A 22,108-nucleotide genomic window follows, 5' to 3' on the forward strand; every position below is an offset into this window, starting at 1 on the left:
TTACATAAGTATTCACACCCCTGAGTCAATAATACTTCATAGAAGTACCATTTGGTGGCTATTTACAGCTGTGAGTCTTTCTGGATAAGTCTAAGAGTTTTCCACACTGCAAGATAGGCACTTTATTCATTTTTTTAATTCATCAAGTTGGTTGTTGATCCTTGCTAGTCAGCCATTTTCAAGTCTTGCCATAGATTTTCAAGACAATTTTTTTTAAAGTCCAAAACTGTAACTAGGCCACTTAGAAACATTCAATGTCGTCTTGGTAAGCAACTCTGCTTTTTTTAACCAATAGGTTCCCTTCTTTGCGAGGAATTGGAAAACCTCCCTGGGCTTTGTGATTGAATCTGTGTTTGAAATTCACTGCTTGACTGAGGGACCTTAGAGATAATTATATGTGTGGGTTACAGAGATGAAGTAGTCATTCAAATATTATGTTAAACCCTATTAATGCACACAGAGTGAGTCCATGCAACTTATTATGTGACTTGTTAAGCACATTGTTACTCATTAACTTATTCAGGCTCCTACCATAACAAAGGGCTTGGATACTTATTGACTCTAGACATTTCTTACATAACCTGGAACTTATGACTCAGGCTTATTACCATAACAAAGGGCTTGGATACTCAAGACATTTCTTAAAACATAATTACACTTTGACATTATTGGGGTATTGTGTGTAGATCAGTGACCCAAAAAATATATTTTTTTAAATTTGGGCTGTAACAACAGTGTGGGTGTGTGTGGGTGTGTGTGTGTGTGTGTGTGTGTGTGTGTGTGTGAACTTCTAGGTCCTAGAATCTAGGGGGATTGACTCTGTACATTGTAAGCTAATATATACAGTACCAGTTTAAAAAATATATATATATATTCTCTACATCGTATAATAATTGTGAAGACTTCAAAACTATGAAATAAAAAAGAGAATCATGTAGTAACAAAAATAGTGTGAAACAAATCAAAATATATTTGAGATTCTTCAAATAGCCACCCTTCAAATAGCCACCCTTTACCTTGATGACAGCTTTGCAAACTCTTGGAATTCTCTCAACCAGCTTCATGAGGTAGTTACCTGGAATGCATTTCAATTAACAGTTAAAAATTATTTGACCAATATGGAGGGTGATGGAGTGCTGCATCAGATGCCCTGGCCTCCACAATCCCCCGACCTCAACCCAATTGAGATAGTTTGGGATGAGTCGGACCGCAGAGTGAAGGAAAAGCAGCCAACAAGTGCTTAGCATATGTGGGAACACCTTCAAGACTGTAGGAAAAGCATTCCAGGTGATGCTGGTTGAGAGAATGCCAAGAGTGTGCAAAGGTAAATATATAACACTTTTTTGGTTACTATGTGTTGTTTCATAGTTTTGATGTCTTCTATTATTCTACAATGTAGAAAATAGTTTAAAAAAAAAAAAAAAATCCTTGAATGAGTTGGTGTTCTATAACTTTTGGCCAAATAGCTAGCATTTCGGTAGCACGACTGGGTAAGATGCTTCAGGAGGGCGGTCACGTGTTTACGAGGCAGAGGTCCTGGGTTCGAGCCTCTGTATGAGCAGAAGGAAGCTGTACTCACTTTAAGCCGCGTGACCTCCTTTACACTAATACTGTTTGTGTTTTTGTTTATCTGCAGAAGTGAGCCCCATTACAACCGAGCCCAGAAGAGTTCCCAGTCCATAGCCTTCCCCAGACTGTTATACTTTGGGGATCAGAACCTGCTGACGTGGACAGACTCGGCTATCTATGTCTTCACTCCTCAGAGTGGCCAGGTACTGCTGTGGACCGAGGTCAAAGGTTAGTAGCAGTAGCTTTAGGTAGTAGTTCAGCATTCTCCAGTAACAACAAACTAACTACACTGAACAAAAAATATAAACACAACATGAAAAGTGTTGTTCCCATGTTTCATGTGCTGAAATAAAAGATCCCAGAAATGTTATATACACACAAAAAATCTTATTTCTCTCAAATGCACAAATTTGCTTTGATCTCTTAGTGAGAATTTCTCCTTTGCCCAGATAGGTGTGGCATATCAAGAAGCTGATTAAACAGCATGATCACAGGTGCACCTTGTGCCGGGGGACAATAACAGGCCACTCTAAAATGTGCGGTTTTGTCACACAACACAATGCCACAGATGTCTGAAGTTTTGAGGGACAATGAGGGTATGTTGACTGTAGGAATGTTCATTGCTTCTTCCCCTGTGGGATCGTCCGGGGAGGAGTCTCAGTCTCATCCATTCTCTCTGACACCTGACCACCTGTTCACCTTCACCGTCAGTCATCCTAGCTGTCCAGCTACCCACACATATTCCACTAATCTTTCAATGTGTAATGGGTATTTCTGTCTGTAATAAAGCTCCATTGTGGTGAAAAACTCATTCTGATTGGCTGGGCACTCCTGCCAAGTCATGTGAAATCCATAGTTTAGAAATTGTTGCATGTTGCGTTTTTATAATTTTGTTCAGTGTAGATGTTGTATTTGAGTGTACATTTCAGATCTGTGACTATTAATGTCTCTAGATGTTTCTAGATCTTTCTCTACTACCCTTCGGTTAAAAAGCCAGAAAGATCAATTTAATGTTCTGAAAAGAAAATGGACACTCAATTATTTTTCTTTTTTTTTCTTCTTCTCCAGACGTGGTTGAGATAGCGGTGTACCGCAACGAGCTGTTCTGTCTCCATGGTGACGGCCGCATGTCCCACCTCTCGCTGTTGTCTGTGGAGCGGTGTGTCGACAGGTTGCTACGCAGGGAGGCGTGGTCTCTAGCGGCCACGGTCTGTGTGATGTTTCAGCATGCGATCGCCCCCAGCAGGGTGAGACTCGTATTACTGCAGCTTTTTCACCCCAAACCCTGTACTCAAAGTACTCTTAAGGGCGTTTTTGAGCTGTAGTTTGAATCAGACTTTTTTTTTTGTATTTTTTCTTCTCATTTGGTTCAGGTGGTTTCACAATGCCAAATGTCAAACTAACAAAACGTTCCAAAACAAAACCACATATCCATGCAAGCATTTCTTTATTGAACAAAAATAGCCACTCTCTGGGCTGGCCCGCCCATTAGGCAGAATTAGGCCTTGGTCTACCCCTCATAGACTCTAACTTCTTTAGCACCTATTGACGATAGTATCTTCCTTACAGAGGGTTTTTGTTAAGAGCCCCGACACTCGGTCTGAAACGTTGACACGCATCGCTAGCGGTCGTGTTTTGGAAATGGGGACTATATTTTTCATATCAGCTAGGAAAAATTACAAATAAAGGTTAAATTGATACACATCTGAGGGTTTGTGTTTCCCACACGGCCATATCTTCATGTTATAGAGCACCTGGGATAATTATCTAATCCTCAAACCGTAATTATCTAATCTAACATCCTCTGAACATCTGGGATAATTATCTAATCTAACGTCCTCTGAACACCTGGGATAATTATCTAATCTAACATCCTCTGAACATCTGGGATAATTATCTAATCTAACGTCCTCTGAACACCTGGGATAATTATCTAATCTAACGTCCCTGGGATAATTATCTAATCTAACGTCCTCAACACCTGGGATAATTATCTAATCTAACGTCCTCTGAACACCTGGGATAATTATCTAATCTAACGTCCTCAACACCTGGGATAATTATCTAATCTAACGTCCTCTGAACACCTGGGATAATTATCTAATCTACACCTGGGATAATTATCTAATCTAACGTCCTCTGAACACCTGGGATAATTATCTAATCTAACGTCCCTCAACACCTGGGATAATTATCTAATCTAACGTCCTCAACACCTGGGATAATTATCTAATCTAACGTCCTCAACACCTGGGATAATTATCTAATCTAACGTCCTCAACACCTGGGATAATTATCTAATCTAACATCCTCTGAACACCTGGGATAATTATCTAATCTAACGTCCTCTGAACACCTGTGATAATTATCTAATCTAACATCCTCTGAACACCTGTGTGTGAATTTAACTCAGGAAGTGTAGTTTAGTAGGGTGGAGGCATCTGTAACTGCTACAGTGTAGTTTAGTAGGATGGAGGCTCTATAGTTGTATGGATCTGTAACTGCTACAGTGTAGTTTAGTAGGATGGAGGCTGTATGGATCTTACAGTGTAGTTTAGTAGGATAATGGGTCTATAACTGCTACAGTGTAGTTTAGTAGGATGGAGGCTGTATGGATCAGTGTAGTTTAGTAGGATGGAGGCTGTATGGGTCTGTAACTGCTACAGTGTAGTTTAGTAGGATGGAGGCTGTATGGGTCTGTAACTACTACAGTGTAGTTTAGTAGGATGGAGGCTGTATGGGTCTGTAACTACTACAGTGTAGTTTAGTAGGATGGAGGCTGTATGGATCTGTAACTACTACAGTGTAGTTTAGTAGGATGGAGGCTGTATGGATCTGTATTTTTACTGATGAAAAAGAGATTACAGACAAGACTTTACAATTTACATTACATATTAATGTTTTTAAATGTATCTATCAGCTCCACATACATGTCAGTACACACACACAACCAGTAGGTCACCACAACCAGTAGGTCACATGTCAGTACACACACACAACCAGTAGGTCACATGTCAATACACACACAACCAGTAGGTCACATGTCAGTACATACACACAACCAGTAGGTCACATGTCAATACACACACTCAACCAGTAGGTCACATGTCAGTACATACACTCAACCAGTAGGTCACATGTCAGTACATACACTCAACCAGTAGGTCACATGTCAGTACATACACTCAACCAGTAGGTCACATGTCAATACATACACTCAACCAGTAGGTCACATGTCAGTACATACACTCAACCAGTAGGTCACATGTCAGTACATACACTCAACCAGTAGGTCACATGTCAGTACATACACTCAACCAGTAGGTCACCACAACCAGTAGGTCACATGTCAATACATACACTCAACCAGTAGGTCACATGTCAATACATACACTCAACCAGTAGGTCACATGTCAATACATACACTCAACCAGTAGGTCACATGTCAGTACATACACTCAACCAGTAGGTCACATGTCAGTACATACACTCAACCAGTAGGTCACATGTCAGTACATACACTCAACCAGTAGGTCACCACAACCAGTAGGTCACATGTCAGTACATACACTCAACCAGTAGGTCACATGTCAGTACATACACTCAACCAGTAGGTCACATGTCAGTACATACACTCAACCAGTAGGTCACCACAACCAGTAGGTCACATGTCAGTACATACACTCAACCAGTAGGTCACATGTCAGTACATACACTCAACCAGTAGGTCACATGTCAGTACACACACACAACCAGTAGGTCACATGTCAGTACATACACTCAACCAGTAGATCACATGTCAATACACACACTCAACCAGTAGGTCACATGTCAGTACATACACTCAACCAGTAGGTCACATGTCAGTACACACACTCAACCAGTAGGTCACATGTCAGTACATACACTCAACCAGTAGGTCACATGTCAGTACATACACTCAACCAGTAGGTCACATGTCAGTACACACACTCAACCAGTAGGTCACATGTCAGTACATACACTCAACCAGTAGGTCACATGTCAGTACATACACTCAACCAGTAGGTCACATGTCAGTACACACACTCAACCAGTAGGTCACATGTCACATACACTCAACCAGTAGGTCACATGTCAGTACACACACTCAACCAGTAGGTCACATGTCAATACACACACTCAACCAGTAGGTCACATGTCAGTACATACACTCAACCAGTAGGTCACATGTCAGTACATACACTCAACCAGTAGGTCACATGTCAGTACATACACTCAACCAGTAGGTCACATGTCAGTACATACACTCAACCAGTAGGTCACCACAACCAGTAGGTCACATGTCAGTACATACACTCAACCATAGGTCACATGTCAGTACATACACTCAACCAGTAGGTCACATGTCAGTACATACACTCAACCAGTAGGTCACCACAACCAGTAGGTCACATGTCAGTACATACACTCAACCAGTAGGTCACATGTCAGTACATACACTCAACCAGTAGGTCACATGTCAGTACACACACACAACCAGTAGGTCACATGTCAGTACATACACTCAACCAGTAGATCACATGTCAGTACACACACTCAACCAGTAGGTCACATGTCAGTACATACACTCAACCAGTAGGTCACATGTCAGTACACACACTCAACCAGTAGGTCACATGTCAGTACATACACTCAACCAGTAGGTCACATGTCAGTACATACACTCAACCAGTAGGTCACATGTCAGTAGCACACTCAACCAGTAGGTCACATGTCAGTACATGTTGTTTCAACCAGTAGGTCACATGTCAGTACACACACTCAACCAGTAGGTCACATGTCAGTACATACACTCAACCAGTAGGTCACATGTCAGTGAACACACTCAACCAGTAGGTCACATGTCAACCAGTAGGTCACCACAACCAGTAGGTCACATGTCAGTACACACACTCAACCAGTAGGTCACAGTCAATACACACTCAACCAGTAGGTCACATGTCAGTACATACACAACCTAGGCCAATGTCAGTACACACACTCAACCAGTAGGTCACATGTCAGTACATACACTCAACCAGTAGGTCACATGTCAGTACATACACTCAACCAGTAGGTCACATGTCAGTACACACACTCAACCAGTAGGTCACATGTCAGTACACACACTCAACCAGTAGGTCACATGTCAATACACACACTCAACCAGTAGGTCACATGTCAGTACATACACTCAACCAGTAGGTCACATGTCAGTCAACCAGTAGGTCACATGTCAGTACACACACACACTCAACCAGTAGGTCACATGTCAGTACATACACTCAACCAGTAGGTCACATGTCAGTCCATACACTCAACCAGTAGGTCGCATGTCAGTCCATACACTCAACCAGTAGGTCACATGTCAATACACACACTCAACCAGTAGGTCACATGTCAGTCCATACACTCAACCAGTAGGTCGCATGTCAGTCCATACACTCAACAGTAGGTCGCATGTCAGTCCATACACTCAACCAGTAGGTCACATGTCAGTACATACACTCAACCAGTAGGTCACATGTCAGTACATACACTCAACCAGTAGGTCACATGTCAGTACATACACTCAACCAGTAGGTCACACGGGGGAGAGCCGTTGTGCCGTGAGGTGTTGCTTTATTTGTTGTTTGAAACCAGGTTTGCTGTTTACTTGTGCTTTATAAGATGGAAGGGAGTTCCATCCCTCGTGTCTCTGTTTAATACTGTACTTTTCCTTGACTGTGTTCTGGACCTGGGGACTGTGAAAAGATCCCTGGTGACATGTCTGGTAGGGTAGGTGTGTGTGTCAGAACTGTGTGTGAGTTGACTATGGAAACAATTTGGGATTTTCAACACATGAATGTTTCTTATAAAAACAAGAAGTGACAGTCAGTCTCTCCTCAACTCTTAGTGAAGAGAGACTGGCATGAATAGTATTAATATCAGCCCTCTGATTACAATGAAGAGCAAGACATGCTGCTCTGTTCTGGGCTGCAGCTTAACTAGGTCTGTCTTTGCAGCAGTGGACCACATGACTGGACAATAATCAAGATGAGATAAAACTAGAACCTACAGGACCTGGAGTGTGGAGTGTGGTGTCAAACAAGCAGAGCATCTCTTTACTACAGACAGACCTCTCCCCATCTCTTTACTATAGACAGACCTCTCCCCATCTCTTTACTACAGACAGACCTCTCCCCATCTCTTTACTACAGACAGACCTCTCCCCATCTCTTTACTACAGACAGACCTCTCCCCATCTCTTTACTACAGACAGACCTCTCCCCATCTCTTTACTACAGACAGACCTCTCCCCATCTCTTTACTACAGACAGACCTCTCCCCATCTCTTTACTATAGACAGACCTCTCCCCATCTCTTTACTACGGACAGACCTCTCCCCATCTCTTTACTACAGACAGACCTCTCCCCATCTCTTTACTACAGACAGACCTCTCCCCATCTCTTTACTACAGACAGACCTCTCCCCATCTCTTTACTACAGACAGACCTCTCCCCATCTCTTTACTACAGACAGACCTCTCCCCATCTCTTTACTATAGACAGACCTCTCCCCATCTCTTTACTACAGACAGACCTCTCCCCATCTCTTTACTATGGACAGACCTCTCCCCATCTCTTTACTAAGGACAGACCTCTCCCCATCTCTTTACTACTGACAGACCTCTCCCCATCTCTTTACTACAGACAGACCTCTCCCCATCTCTTTACTACAGACAGACCTCTCCCCATCTCTTTACTACAGACAGACCTCTCCCCATCTCTTTACTACAGACAGACCTCTCCCCATCTCTTTACTACAGACAGATCTCTCCCCGTCTTTACAACCATTGAATCTATATGTTTTGACCATGACAGTTTACAATCTAAGGTAACGCCAATTAATTTAGTCTCCCCAACTTGTTCAACAGCCACACCATTCATTACCAGATACAGCTGAGCTCTAGAACTTAGGGAATGATTTGAATATCCTCCGTGCTCATCTGTTTACCGTTCCCAGGCCAGGAAGTCGATTCCCATCGACCGACTGGATCACCTGAGGTCACAGCTCAGTGTGACCACCCACCTGGATCTGATTGGCCAGCTGGAGGAAGTGGTCGCCAAGCTGGAGCCTCTAGACTCCGCCTCCAGCAGTCGCAGGAGCAGCATCTCCTCTCATGTGAGTCTGGTCCTGTTTGTCCCTATCAGGACACAGTAGTTCTGAACTATTAAAGGTAGTTGAAGAGATGTTATATTGGTATCTCACGATTTACAACAGTGTATCTTAATTTGTGTAGTGTCTACATAAAGACACTTTTATAACCCATACACAACACATGCATACATAACAAGCAGTGCAGGACATAAGCCTTTATGTCCTCCTTATGAATGTGTAATGAAGTCTTTGTTGGTACCCTCAATCTATTCTTTATTCAGGAGAGCTTCAACGTCCTGGACTGTGGCATCTACCGTGTCATTAGCCGGCGAGGCAGCCAATCAGACGAGGAGACCAGCTCCCTGGTCAGCCAATCGATGCTTGAGGAGGAGCGGCTGAAGGAGTTTAGCTTTGTTCAGGAGGAGGAGGAGCAGCAGGGGGCGGAGCATGGTAAGAGACTGGTGAAAGGTTCTGTTTAATAACCCACCAATAGGAAGTTCTCTAACCAAACTGGGGGAGGGAGATAACAATGTTTTGAAGCATTACGGTGGTGCGATTTCATTTTGTATGGGGAAGTCAAATGTGAAAGAAACTACTGTATAATAAATCTCTAATAGCATTACGGATCAGACCCTTTTTTCAAGGTCAGACTAAAATGGCATACCTAAATCTAACTTCCGGTAGCTCAGAAAACTGGAACAAGGAGATGTGTATTCTTGAAAGGAATCACTTTGAAGTTTGTGGAAATGTGTAATTAATGTAGGAGAATATAACACAATAGATCTGGTAAAAGATACAAACGCCTCCAACAACACACAAAACATCACATAATTCTGCCCCCCAAAAAAACTAGGACAAATGCTTTCAACTAGTGGGATAATTGGCGAAGTGAGTGGTGCTGCCATGTGTGTCCACTTTGTCAAAGGCAGGGACGTTTAAATATGTTGCTTGTCCATTCCCAGCATGCCTCTCTCCATGGTGCTGTTGGAGAGGCTCGATGTAACAGATATAAGCCTATGGTAGGAAGAATATAAGTTCTGGTAAAATATAATACAAACAAATTCAAACTGTAGAACCCAGTTCTGACATTTTGAATATATACATGGATTTTATCAAACAAAACTAAGCTATATTGTATCTCCGGATGACAAATCAGAGCAAGATTACTAAATGTAAAGTACATTATTTACCTTCAGAGGTGAATATATCACACCAGTTGCCGTGATATAAGTGTTTTGTTGATGTACACTATCCTCAAACAATAGCAATGGTCTTTTTTTCTTACTGTAATAGCTACTGTAAATAGAACACCGGCAGTTAGATTTACAATAATCGTAAGTTTTCTGTCCACAGAAGTCTTTCGCAGAAAGTTGGCTGTTGTCTACAACATGATCTCATATTGTCCCAGTGTAGGGACACCGATCCAGTAGTATCATCCTCGACACATTTACCACATCAGTTTTTGTTTTGTGTTTATTGTCATCTTATTTATATTTTTTGGGGGGCAGTGTTTCTTCTTCTTCTTCTTTTTTTTCTTCTCATTTTTTACAGCATCGTCTGCTTGCATTCTCTCATCCTCCCTCCCTCCCTCTCCTCTCATCCTCTCCCTCCCTCCTCTCATCCTCCCTCCCTCTCCTCTCATCCTCCCTCCCTCCCTCTCCTCTCATCCTCCCTCCCTCCCTCTCCTCTCATCCTCCCTCCCTCTCTCCTCTCATCCTCCCTCCCTCTCTCCTCTCATCCTCCCTCCCTCTCTCCTCTCATCCTCCCTCCCTCTCTCCTCTCATCCTCCCTCCCTCCCTCTCCTCCTCCCTCCCTCTCCTCTCATCCTTCCTCTCCTCTCATCCTCCCTCCCTCCCTCTCCTCTCATCCTCCATCTCTCCCTCCATCCCTTCTTCCTCCAGATCCCCAGAGCGGTGGTGGTTTGGAGGTTACTGAACCCAGCGGTAACCACCAGTTCCACCTCCCCCTGTCATTCCGCCCCAAACACTCCCGTATCGCCCTGCAGGCCGTCAGAGACAGGTGATACACCCATCTACAGAGCCTAAAGAATCCTCTGTGACGTGATACTTTTATTAGTCCAATGCTATGGTATATATATATATGATATATATATTTATATAATCATATAAATATATCACCTTTATATATATTATTTTCACCTTTATTTAACCAGGTAGGAAAGTTGAGAACACCTTTATTTAACCAGGTAGGCCAGTTGAGAACACCTTTATTTAACCAGGTAGGCAAGTTGAGAACACCTTTATTTAACCAGGTAGGAAAGTTGAGAACACCTTTATTTAACCAGGTAGGCCAGTTGAGAACACCTTTATTTAACCAGGTAGGCCAGTTGAGAACACCTTTATTTAACCAGGTAGGCAAGTTGAGAACACCTTTATTTAACCAGGTAGGCCAGTTGAGAACACCTTTATTTAACCAGGTAGGCCAGTTGAGAACACCTTTATTTAACCAGGTAGGCAAGTTGAGAACACCTTTATTTAACCAGGTAGGCAAGTTGAGAACACCTTTATTTAACCAGGTAGGCAAGTTGAGAACAAGTTCTCATTTACAATTGCAACCTGGCCAAGATAAAGCAAAGCAGTTCGACACATACAACGACACAGAGTTGCACATGGAGTAAAACAAACATACAGTCAATAATACCGTATAAACAAGTCTATATACGATGTGAGCAAATGAGGTGAGATAAGGGAGGTAAAGGCAAAAAAAGGCCATGGTGGCAAAGTAAATACAATATAGCAAGTAAAACACTGGAATGGTAGATTTGCAATGGAAGAATGTGCAAAGTAGAAATATAAATAATGGGGTGCAAAGGAGCAAAATAAATAAATACAGTAGGGAAAGAGGTAGTTGTTTGGGCTAAATTATAGGTGGGCTATGTACAGGTGCAGTAATCTGTGAGCTGCTCTGACAGTTGGTGCTTAAAGCTGGTGAGGGAGATAAGTGTTTCCAGTTTCAGAGACTTTTGTATTTTTATTCCTTTAACTTAGTCTTTAATTAACCACAATGAAAATCCTTAGGGGTTAAAAACCAACTTATGAATCACCTACTGAGAGCCTACACGTTCTTGATAGGTGACATGCATCATTCTTTGTGTGGAAATCTTGTGGTGGCTCGTAATGAACATAATCAATATAGATATCTCTCGTTCGTCCTTTGTGAAAATAAGTTCTTTACTAACGGGTTGTATGTAGACTGAAAGAGAAGTGAAAGTCGTAATTTTAAAATAACTTTGCTCCAAGGTGAAACCAATGAAAATGCAGATGTTCACTCTGATAGGTAGAAAAGGGAAGTAACCCTAACAACCACATTAAATAACAGGCTTTATTCAAGACTTACATCCACTGCCTTTCGTCTACAGATACATTCGGTACGTTTCACTTCACTTACGATTCAATTCAGATTCCACATTATTACGCTGTTTGTATAGTGTTGACCGTTCCTCTGGTCTTAGTGTCTGTAGTGTTGACCGTTCCTCTGGTCTTAGTGTCTGTAGTGTTGACCGTTCTCTGGTCTTAGTGTCTGTAGTGTTGACCGTTACTCTGGTCTTAGTGTCTGTAGTGTTGACCGTTACTCTGGTCTTAGTGTCTGTAGTGTTGACCGTTACTCTGGTCTTAGTGTCTGTAGTGTTGAACGTTCCTCTGGTCTTAGTGTCTGTAGTGTTGACCGTTACTCTGGTCTTAGTGTCTGTAGTTACGACCGTTACTCTGGTCTTAGTGTCTGTAGTGTTTGACCGTTCCTCTGGTCGTAGTGTCTGTAGTGTTGACCGTTCCTCTGGTCTTAGTGTCTGTAGTGTTGACCGTTCCTCTGGTCTTAGTGTCTGTAGTGTTGACCGTTACTCTGGTCTTAGTGTCTGTAGTGTTGACCGTTACTCTGGTCTTAGTGTCTGTAGTGTTGACCGTTCCTCTGGTCTTAGTGTCTGTCGTGTTGACCGTTCCTCTGGTCTTAGTGTCTGTATTGTTGACTGTTCCTCTGGTCTTGGTGTCTGTATTGTTGACCGTTCCTCTGGTCTTGGTGTCTGTAGTGTTGACCGTTCCTCTGGTCTAGTGTCTGTAGTTACGACCGTTCCTCTGGTCTTAGTGTCTGTAGTGTTGACCGTTACTCTGGTCTTAGTGTCTGTAGTTACATGTGACTGAGGTAGTGTTGACCGTTCCTCTGGTCTTAGTGTCTGTAGTGTTGACCGTTCCTCTGGTCTTAGTGTCTGTAGTGTTGACCGTTACTCTGGTCTTAGTTTCTGTAGTGTTTGACCGTTCCTCTGGTCTTAGTTTCTGTAGTGTTTGACCGTTCCTCTGGTCTTGGTGTCTGTCGTGTTGACCGTTCCTCTGGTCTTAGTGTCTGTAGTTACGACCGTAAGTCTGGTCTTAGTGTCTGTAGTGTTGACCGTTCCTCTGGTCTTAGTGTCTGTAGTTACATGTGACTGAGGTAGTGTTGACCGTTCCTCTGGTCTTAGTGTCTGTAGTGTTGACCGTTCCTCTAGTCTTAGTGTCTGTAGTGTTGACCGTTCCTCTGGTCTTAGTTTCTGTAGTGTTGACCGTTCCTCTGGTCTTGGTGTCTGTAGTGTTGACCGTTACTCTGGTCTTGGTGTCTGTCGTGTTGACCGTTACTCTGGTCTTAGTGTCTGTAGTGTTGACCGTTACTCTGGTTTTGGTATCTGTAGTTACGACCGTTACTCTGGTCTTAGTGTCTGTAGTTACGACCGTTACTCTGGTCTTGGTATCTGTAGTTACGACCGTTACTCTGGTCTTAGTGTCTGTAGTTACATGTGACTGAGGTAGTGTTGACCGTTCCTCTGGTCTTAGTGTCTGTAGTGTTGACCGTTCCTCTGGTCTTAGTGTCTGTAGTTACGACCGTTACTCTGGTCTTAGTGTCTGTAGTTACAACGTTACTCGGGTCTTAGTGTCTGTAGTGTTGAACGTTCCTCTGGTCTTAGTGTCTGTAGTGTTGACCGTTCCTCTGGTCTTAGTGTCTGTAGTGTTGACCGTTCCTCTGGTCTTAGTGTCTGTAGTGTTGACCGTTCCTCTGGTCTTAGTGTCTGTTGTGTTGACCGTTCCTCTGGTCTTAGTGTCTGTAGTGTTGACAGTTGCTCTGGTCTTAGTGTCTGTAGTTACGACCGTTCCTCTGGTCTTAGTGTCTGTAGTGTTTGACCGTTCCTCTGGTCTTAGTGTCTGTAGTTACGACCGCTCCTCTGGTCTTAGTGTCTGTAGTGTTTGACCGTTCCTCTGGTCTTAGTGTCTGTAGTGTTGACCGTTTCTCTGGTCTTGGTGTCTGTAGTTACGACCGCTCCTCTGGTCTTAGTGTCTGTAGTGTTGACCGTTCCTCTGGTCTTAGTGTCTGTAGTGTTGACCGTTCCTCTGGTCTTAGTGTCTGTAGTGTTGACCGTTGCTCTGGTCTTAGTGTCTGTAGTTACGACCGTTCCTCTGGTCTTAGTTACATGTGACTGTGTCACTGACTGTACCAGGGTCCTTTTTCTAAACAGTGTTGCCATGTCTTGTGGTCAGGTAATGTCAAGATGTTTTTCATTTGTTTTATTTAACATTTATTTAACCAGGCAAGTCAGTTAAGAACAAATTGTTATTTATAATAGCGGCCTACCAAAAGGCCTCCTGCGGGGACGAGGGCCTGGGATTAAAATATAGGACACAACACACATCACAACAAGAGAGACAACACAACACTACATAGGAGACCTAAGACGACAACATAGCAAGTCAGCAACACATGACAACACAGAATGGTCGCAACACAACATGACAACAACATGGTAGCATCACAACATGACAACAACATGGTAGCAACACAACCTGACAACTAACATGGTAGCAACACAACATGACAACAACATGGTAGCAACACAACATGGCAACAACATGGTAGTAACACAACATGGCAACAACATGGTAGCAACACAACATGGCAACAACATGGTAGCATCACAACATGACCTCAACATGGTAGCATCACAACATGGTACCTCAACATGGTAGCATCACAACATGACAACAACATGGTAGCATCACAACATGACAACAACATGGTAGCAACACAACATGACAACAACATGGTAGCAACACAACATGGCAACAACATGGTAGCAACACAACATGGCAACAACATGGTAGCAACACAACATGGCAACAACATGGTAGCAACACAACATGGCAACAACATGGTAGCAACACAACATGGCAACAACATGGTAGCATCACAACATGACCTCAACATGGTAGCATCACAACAGGACAACAACATGGTAGCAACACAACATGGTAGCAACACAACATGACCTCAACATGGTAGCATCACAACATGACAACAACATGGTAGCAACATGACAACAACATGGTAGCAACACAACATGACAACAACATGGTAGCAACACAACATGACAACAACATGGTAGCAACACAACATGACGACAACAACAAGGTAGAAACACAACATGGCAACAACATGGTAGCAACACAAAATGGTAGCAACACAACATGACAACAAAATGGTAGCAACACAACATGACAACAAAATGGTAGCAACACAACATGACAACAACATGGTAGAAACACAACATGACAACAGCATGGTAGCAACACAACATGACAACAGCATGGTAGCATCACAACATGACAACAACATGGTAGCAACACAACATGACAACAACATGATAGCAACACAACATGACAACACAGCATGGTAGCAACACAACATGACAACAACATGGTAGCAACACAACATGACAACAACATGATAGCAACACAACATGACAACACAGCATGGTAGCAACACAACATGACAACAACATGGTAGCAACACAACATGACAACACAGCATGATAGCAACACAACATGGTACCTACATTACTGGGGACAGGACAACAGCACGAAGATAAAGAGCTATATATATATTTTCCTTTCTAAAATGTTTACTGGGTCTATGTCATAAGCGACTCCGTACTCCGTAGATAAAGGCACTACTTTAGACCAGAGGACGGTGGCATTTCAGGGTGGGTGTCACAGCAGAGCTTTCTACTACAGCCGAGATTCTAACTGTCCTGTGTGTCTTTTCCTCAGTGTCTCCAGTTTTGTGAAGAAGACTACCGAGAAGATCAACACTCTCCAGATGAACTCTGACCTCTGGCCACGTCCCCCTGACCCTAAGGACGGGGTCAAGGACATGTGGAGGCTGTAGCTACCACTGCACCGTTCCCAGAGGACGGTGACCACGAGTGAGTTGAGATATTGGCTTGCTTTTTTTCTTCTTGTTCTAATCTATACTATTGATTCTATATACTATTGATTCTATAGTCTATAGTCTATAGTCTATAGTCTTTAGCGATGTCCGTGCAGTAGGAAGCTGTCGTAATTTTCAAAGCTTTGAAATGGACCTGCTGCCAGACCAAATGATTGTCCCCCCCCCCTTTATTTTCCCTTGTGTTGTGTTTTTGTGTTTTACTCAGAGAGTGTCTGGACCAAGGAAATGCAGAGACGGATCAACAGGACCTGATAACAGCTACAGAGAAAGGGATGTGAGTAACAGAGCAACACTACTACAACCCTGTTTATTATACAAGACTGTACAGTACAGAGCGACACTACTACAACCCTGTTTATTATACAAGACTGTACAGCACAGAGCGACACTACTACAACCCTGTTTATTATACAAGACTGTACAGCACAGAGCGACACTACTACAACCCTGTTTATTATACAAGACTGTACAGTACAGAGCAACACTACTACAACCCTGTTTATTATACAAGACTGTACAGCACAGAGCAACACTACTACAACCCTGTTTATTATACAAGACTGTACAGCACAGAGCAACACTACTACAACCCTGTTTATTATACAAGACTGTACAGTACAGAGCGACACTACTACAACCCTGTTTATTATACAAGACTGTACAGAGCAACACTACTACAACCCTGTTTATTATACAAGACTGTACAGTACAGAGCAACACTACTACAACCCTGTTTATTATACAAGACTGTACAGAGCAACACTACTACAACCCTGTTTATTATACAAGACTGTACAGAGCGACACTACTACAACCCTGTTTATTATACAAGACTGTACAGAGCGACACTACTACAACCCTGTTTATTATACAAGACTGTACAGTACAGAGCAACACTACTACAACCCTGTTTATTATACAAGACTGTACAGAGCAACACTACTACAACCCTGTTTATTATACAAGACTGTACAGAGCAACACTACTACAACCCTGTTTATTATACAAGACTGTACAGAGCGACACTACTACAACCCTGTTTATTATACAAGACTGTACAGTACAGAGCAACACTACTACAACCCTGTTTATTATACAAGACTGTACAGCACAGAGCAACACTACTACAACCCTGTTTATTATACAAGACTGTACAGTACAGAGCAACACTAGATACATACCCCTCTAGGACATGGTAACCCTATACCCCACTAGGACATGGTAAGCCTATACCCCACTAGGACATGGTAACCCTATACCCCACTAGGACATGGTAACACTAGATACATACCCCTCTAGGACATGGCAACCCTATACCCCACTAGGACATGGTAACACTAGATACATACCCCTCTAGGACATGGTAACACTAGATACATACCCCTCTAGGACATGGTAACCCTATACCCCACTAGGACATTGTAACACTAGATACATACCCCTCTAGGACATGGCAACACTAGATACATACCCCTCTAGGACATGGTAACACTAGATACATACCCCACTAGGACATGGTAACACTAGATACATACCCCTCTAGGACATGGTAACACTAGATACATACCCCTCTAGGACATGGTAACCCTATACCCCACTAGGACATGGTAACACTAGATACATACCCCACTAGGACATGGTAACCCTAGATACATACCCCTCTAGGACATGGTAACACTAGATACATACCCCACTAGGACATGGTAACACTAGATACATACCCCTCTAGGACATGGTAACACTAGATACATACCCTCTAGGACATGGTAACCCTAGATACATACCCCTCTAGGACATGGTAACACTAGATACATACCCCTCTAGGACATGGTAACACTAGATACATACCCCTCTAGGACATGGTAACCCTATACCCCTCTAGGACATGGTAACACTAGATACATACCCCACTAGGACATGGTAACCCTAGATACATACCCCTCTAGGACATGGTAACACTAGATACATACCCCACTAGGACATGGTAACACTAGATACATACCCCTCTAGGACATGGTAACACTAGATACATACCCCACTAGGACATGGTAACACTAGATACATACCCCTCTAGGACATGGTAACACTAGATACATACCCCTCTAGGACATGGTAACACTAGATACATACCCCACTAGGACATGGTAACACTAGATACATACCCCTCTAGGACATGGTAACACTAGATACATACCCCTCTAGGACATGGCAACCCTATACCCCACTAGGACATGGTAACACTAGATACATACCCCTCTAGGACATGGTAACACTAGATACATACCCCACTAGGACATGGTAACACTAGATACATACCCCTCTAGGACATGGTAACACTAGATACATACCCCTCTAGGACATGGTAACACTAGATACATACCCCTCTAGGACATGGTAACCCTAGATACATACCCTCTAGGACATGGTAACCCTAGATACATACCCCTCTAAGACATGGTAACCCTATACCCCACTAGGACATGGTAACACTAGATACATACCCCTCTAGGACATGGTAACCCTATACCCCACTAGGACATGGTAACACTAGATACATACCCCTCTAGGACATGGTAACACTAGATACATACCCCTCTAGGACATGGCAACCCTATACCCCTCTAGGACAGCTGGTGGCCTAGTGGTCAGAGCGTTGGACCAGTAACCGAAAGGTTGCTAGATCGAATCCCGAGTTGACAAGGTAGAAATCTGTTGTTCTGCCCCTGAACAAGGCAGTTAACAAGGCAGTTAACCCCACTGTTCCCCGGAACAAGGCAGTTAACCCCACTGTTCCCCGGAACAAGGCAGTTAACCCCACTGTTCCCCGGAACAAGGCAGTTAACCCCACTGTTCCCCGGAACAAGGCAGTTAACCCACTGTTCCCCGGTACGCTGTCATTGTAAAGGAGAATTAGTTCTTAAAACTGACTTGCCAAATCAAAGATGTATAGCTAGTCTGATTTATAATACCTTTTATGTGAACAGGGGTTTTTTAATGTTCCATGTATTGTACCCATCTTAGCTCTCAGATCCAGGATCCCTTGGTTCTGTGGGACCCAGCCTGTCTCAAAGAAACTCTACAGGAGTGGATCCCTGTGTTGGAGAGGGTTCTAGGTCCTGAGCTGGATCGAGGTCTGGGAAAGCAGAGTCCAGCTGGTGAGGAGGAGGAGACAGAAGATGCTGCAGACAACCGTCCAGAGAACGTTCAGTCTGAGATCCCTCGAGCTCTCCTGAGGGCCAGGAGGAAGGGAAGAGAGGAGAGGATTCCCCACAACAACATGGAGGACGAGAGGACCAGACGGAGGCTCAGGACCATCACAGACCTGACGAGGCCTCCACTGAAGAGAACCTGAGGGTGTGGTCCCCCAAACCTCTCCCCCCAGACCTCCAGGCTCACCTTACCCAGCTGGCCACTCTGTACCTGGAGCTGGGTTATTTTGGGGACCCTGTTGTCCAGAAAGAGAGGGGTGTAGTAGGGGTCAATGCATTCTTGAGACGGTTCTTCTTCCTTCTGGACCAGGAGCGGGTGAGGAGGATGTGTCTACTCGGCTACAGGGACCAGCCTGAGGTCCACATCTCCTTCATGGAGGCCATGCTAGGTGTGTACCATGGACAGGTTCTATGAAACACACACACACACACAAACATTCACTATTAAAAGGGCTTTTCTCCCCTGCCAGAACTAACCCAGTCCAGTAAGGTGGTAGAGGTGATCCAGAAAGGAGACCTGCTCAAATCTCTACGCTGTCTCAGAGAACTACAACCCTGGAGCGCTCCGATGCTCCTCGCTCACCTGCACAGGTAGATAAGCCCCTCTCCTCTCTCTCCCTCACCTCTCCTCCTCCCCGTCTCCCCTCCCTCCCCTCTCTTTCTCCTCCCTCCCATCTCTACTCTCTCCCCTCTTTCCCTCTACTCTCTCCTCCCTCCTCCCCCTCTCCTCTCTCTCCCTCACCTCTCCTCCTCCCCGTAACACTCCTCTTGTGTTTGTTTCATGTTAATTAATTCTGTGATCTCTGTCCATAATGACCGCCCCATTATAGCTGATTATAAATCCATAATTCATATTATCACCTAATGTTGTGTTAGATCTTTTTATAAACTTAAGTTGTTTTGAACATTGCAAGTTTTGAACTTCTATTTGCTATTTATGGCCTGAAGGCCTCATTGACCTGAGCTCATACTACTCGTTTTTGAGTTTAAAAAAAGCATAATGTATGGATTATTTTGACTGTAACAAATACTCAGATGAAACATAGTGGGCTATTTATCACAGACTACTTTGTGTCAAAGTTTAACAAGCACTCTCTCCTCCTCACCAGTGTCATGATCAAAGATATGATCAAGAGCCTCACATACAGTATATCGTTTGGTCTTTGTGTCGCCACAGAATGAATTGTGAGCAAGGCCTCAAAAAAGCTTTGTATACCAGAGCTGCGAGAAGAGTTCTATATATTATTGAAACAATATTGCGATTGTTTGTGAGAATTCCAACGGGTGTGGTTCCCCGTGGGGGTTGCCATGGAAGCCAAGAAGGTGTGTGTGTGTGTGTGTGTGTGTGTGTGCTCAAACACACATGCATGTGGGGGTCTAGGAGAGGAAGTGTGTCCATCTGATGAATAGGCATATGCCTGAACTAAATTTTGTACACTAATTGTAGTCTTACCCATTAATTTCTAATGACCGGTTATTTTTGACCAGGAACGCATACAGGTGTACAAAAGTTGAATAAACACCCAAAATGTTATATGAAATTCATCAAAATGTATTTTGTGTATTCAGATGCCCTGTGTGGACAAAGTCATGGAACCTTATGACAATCAGATTAAATAAACTACATTTTTAAGAGAGAGAACTGGTAAATTTAGGGCAGCAGGGTAGACTAGTGGTTAGAGCGTTGGACTTGTAACCGAAAGGTTGCAAGATCGAATCCCCCAGCTGACAAGGTAAAAATAATCTGTCGTTCTGCCCCTGAAAAAGGCAGTTAACCCACGGTTCCTAGTTAAATAAAGGTAAAATAAAAAAATCAATAAAAAAAAATGGTCGAATTGGACCGGAACACAGCAGGGAGGGTTAAGCCTACTGATCATCATAATGTCTGTCTCACTCGTCTGTAGTTCATGATAACGTTCTCTAAATCACCTTCCTCTCCTCTTTGTGTAGGTTGTATGAGAAACATGGAGAGTTAGCAGTTCGCTCCTTCACCCAGTTCTATCCCACAATCCTCCCCTCTGACGTCACAGCCATGGCCAAACATAGCCACTTCCTGGCTTACCTAGACAACCTTGTCCAATCACGGGCCGAGGAACAAAGGTAGGTTTACACTACACCATGAAGTACAATGTTTTTATAGATCTTTCTCTCCATTTTAAAGAGTTAATGTATCACAGCCCATCAATATGAATACATCCAGGTCGTGTTCATTAGGGTACACAACGGGAAACATTTTATAACGTTTTGCAACAGAAACTACTCAAATCCAGGTTATCCCTCTGTGCTTCAGTACATTCTTCTATTTGGTACCTAATGAACACCATGCTGTTCTGTTTCTCTCCCTTAGACTGTCGTTCCTTGGGTCCCTCCTCCAACCAGAGGCTCTGCGACAGGATTGGCTGGGGCTGGCCCTTACCCACGATGCACCTCAAAAGAGCGACACACTGACCACAGACGGACAACCGAGATGGCACTCCCATTTCTTCAGCTGGGGTTATGGTCGTCTCCTATCCCTCCTGATACGCCTTCCAGCTGACCTGGCCTCCAAACAGAAGATGGCTGAGACATGCAGGATCAACGGGTAAAGACTATATATACACACACACACACACACACACACACACACACACACACACACACACACACACACACACACACACACACACACAGTCGAAAGTTTGGACACACCTACTCATTCTACATTGTATAATGATAGTGAATACTGGTGGAAATCTGTCATTTGGTCTGATGAGTCCAAAATTGAGATTTTTGGTTCCAACCACCGTGTCTTTGTGAGACGCAGGGTAGGTGAACAGATGATCTCTCCATGTATGGTTCCCACCGTGAAGCATGGAGGAGGAGGTGTGATGATGTGGGGGTGCTTTGCTTGTGACACTCAGTGAAT

At 43.5% G+C, this 22,108-nt stretch overlaps 1 pseudogene; it reads left to right on the forward strand.

Annotated features, from left to right (window-relative positions):
* LOC135531954 (BLOC-2 complex member HPS5-like) overlaps positions 1-22,108 on the forward strand; it is a 49,296-nt pseudogene that overhangs the window by 16,170 nt on the left and 11,018 nt on the right.

This window comes from Oncorhynchus masou, unplaced genomic scaffold (genome assembly GCF_036934945.1).
Source record: "Oncorhynchus masou masou isolate Uvic2021 unplaced genomic scaffold, UVic_Omas_1.1 unplaced_scaffold_1680, whole genome shotgun sequence".
In the NCBI taxonomy this organism is placed as follows: Eukaryota; Metazoa; Chordata; class Actinopteri; order Salmoniformes; family Salmonidae; genus Oncorhynchus; species Oncorhynchus masou.